Genomic DNA, 2,840 nt, shown 5'->3' on the forward strand with positions numbered 1-2,840 from the left:
CCAGACAGTAGAGCCTCCTCCCACTCCGTGGGAAGCCTCCTCCCACCTTAGCTGGAGATGAAGGAAGATGCCTGAGAGAGAGTCTTTGTCACTGAAGACGGAGGTGTTTGGCTGTTGCCCTCGAAGGAGGAGGGAGATAAAATTCTAAGTCCTCTGGTGGGAGTCTGCAGTTGAATTCAATTCTGCCCCCTTCTAGCACCCCAGCATGGCTTGACACTTAAAAACAAGTAAGACATACTGGCATCTCACAAGCTCTATACAAATTGAATTGCAGCTGACTGGGTAATACAGTATAGCTATATATTTAAACTTTAATTCCATAATGTGACTTTCTATTTTCATTTTGAAACCTCTCTCTCTCTCTCTCTCTCTCTCTCTCTCTCTATCTCTATCTCTCTCTGTCTCTCTCTGTCTCTCTCTGTCTCTCTCTCTCTCTCTCTCTGTGTGTGTGTGTGTGTGTGTGTGTGTGTATTTTTCCAAGTTTCAATCATGGTCCCCAACCTAAGACTATGAGGCTAAGGAATGGGTCTATTGCCATTGCTAAAGCAGTCAGGTTAGACGCCTGTTTCAGAAGTTGCCAAGTCCGAAGACCAGGTGGACTGTACCGACTCCGCTTACCTGTCCACTCACCACCTACCCACCCAACGACCCACCGATTGATTCATCCACGCGTGCATGCAGAGGGGCTGTGGTAGAAAAGGCTGAGCGCGGTGTGAGACTGCCCTCTAGAGGTTGCTCCAGGAAGGTGCAGGGTGAGAGTTGAGCTCCCTCATTCCTCTCTCACCGGAGGTTAAACCCAGCGCCAGGGAAAACAGAATGTAAGAGGAGGAGGCAGGGGGTAGTAGCGCTCAAACGGGGCCTCAAAAAGCTCTCTGTGACCTCTCCAGCCCCCCTCCCCTTTCTCCCTCCCCTTTCTCTCTCTCGGCTTTTCGAGATTCTCTTTTTAGACCAGGCTGGCTTCGAACTCACAGCGATCCACCTGCCTCTGTCTCCCTGAGCACCGCCGGGCATCTCTTAGAGAAAAGCTATTCTGGATGAGAGGAACAGCTCTATAGAGAACGGCAGGCTTGCAGGGGCCTGTGAGGAGAGCAGACATACCTATTTCACAGCCATGGCATATCCAGCAAGAGAGGGAGGGCCAAGGGATGAGGAAACCCACCCAACAAAACTCCTGCTCCGAAGGATGAAGTCAGAATGCCGATTGCAAAGCCGCGGGATCTCAGTTTTCTGGAGGGAGCGCATTGATTTGTTCATTCAAGAGGTATTTGCTGAGTGAGCGCCTCGCCCGTGCCAGAAGCTATTTTCAGCCCGGTGTGTACAGCAAGCAGGCAGCCATCCGACACTCGAGCGGCCTAAAATGTAAGCGTGCACAAGAGGACAAAGAGCAATCACTGCGGTGATTGTGTTTGCTGTAGAAGGCCGTGCTAAAAGCCACAGGCAGCGCTCTGAGTGATAAAGCAGACTGGGAGAGGGATCATCCATCGCCAGGCCTCCTGCTCTGACACCGGGCACGCAGGTGACACACAGGCGTTTACGCAGGCAAAACACCCACACACCTAAAATTATACGAATAAGCCTGTCGAGGTGCTGCGCACCTTTAATCCCAGGATTCAGGAGGCAGAGACGGACGGATCTCTTGAGTTTGAGGCCAGCCTGGTCTGCGGAGCAACTTCCAGGCCAGCCAGGACTACCCAGAGACACCCCAACTCGAACGATAAATTAAAAATAAAGTTACACATAAAAATAAATTAATTAAAAAATTTAAAACGATATATTTCGTGGTAGAATTATTAGACTCTTTGGCGCTCTTACCATATCCGGCTAGCCCCTGCCCCGAAATAATGAAGACAGAGACCTAGCAATTTATTAGCACAGCTTTAGCACAGTAACCGGGCGGGTGCGATTTAAACTAATTTTCCATGCTAGTCTGGCTATTTCCCAGCTGCGTTCCCAAATTACCTGTCTGGGCTGGATCTGCTCCATCACGTCCTGTTTCTCCACCTTTCATTTTGTTGTCGTTGTTTGTTTTGTTTTTTTGTTTTTGTTTTTTTTTTTTCGAGACAGAATTTCTCTGTGTAGCCTTGGCTGTCCTGGCCTCACTTTGTAGCCCAGGCTGCCCTCTAACCCACAGAGATCTGCCTGCCTCCACCTCCCCGAGTGCTGGGATTACAGGACAGCACCACTACACCCGGCTTTTGTTTCTCCATTTTCTTCCTCCTCCTCTCTCTCACTTTCTCTCAGTCTCCTGGCCCCTACTTGAGACTCTCGCCTAGCAACAGAGGCCCTGCCTACCTCTATCCTGCCCAGCTATAGGCTCCAGCCTTTCTTTATTTTAACCAATCAGAGAATATTGGGGATCAAAGTTTACACAATATCACTTAGTGTACAGGAGAATGTTTGTCTGAACTGCAACCAGATCTTGGGGGCTAGTATTTAGCATCTGAATACATAGAGCACCAGGCCAAACCCCAACATGTGTGTGTGTGTGTGTACGTATGTGTACATATATATTTGTGTGTGTATATACATATACATGAGTGTTTTAGTTGCATGTATGTCTATCTGTATACCACACATGTGCCTGGTGCCCTCAGAGGCCAGAAGGGGGCATCAGACACCCTGCAATTGGAATTACAGATGTAGCCAGCCAAAGCCTGTGTGCTGAGTCCTCTGGAGGAGCTGCCAATGCTTTCTGACCACTGAGCCATCTCTCTAGCCCCTCTTTTTCTCTTTGAGATGAGGTCTCTAGCCCAAGCTGGCCTCAAAATGTCTAAGTTGCCCAGGATGACCTTGACCTTTCTGATCCTCTGCTCCACTGAATTCTAGGTGCATGCCTCCCC

At 49.3% G+C, this 2,840-nt stretch overlaps 1 long non-coding RNA gene across 1 annotated transcript; it reads right to left on the reverse strand.

Moving 5' to 3' along the window:
* Positions 1-439: 439 nt before the first annotated feature.
* LOC132655154 (uncharacterized) lies at positions 440-2,215 on the reverse strand. The gene is made up of 2 exons (XR_009592810.1): positions 1,960-2,215; positions 440-1,352 (listed from the first exon to the last, which is right to left on the reverse strand). It is a non-coding gene; the product is annotated as an uncharacterized LOC132655154 (long non-coding RNA).
* Positions 2,216-2,840: the final 625 nt, after the last annotated feature.

The sequence above is a fragment of the Meriones unguiculatus genome, chromosome 7, assembly GCF_030254825.1.
Source record: "Meriones unguiculatus strain TT.TT164.6M chromosome 7, Bangor_MerUng_6.1, whole genome shotgun sequence".
In the NCBI taxonomy this organism is placed as follows: domain Eukaryota; kingdom Metazoa; phylum Chordata; class Mammalia; order Rodentia; family Muridae; genus Meriones; species Meriones unguiculatus.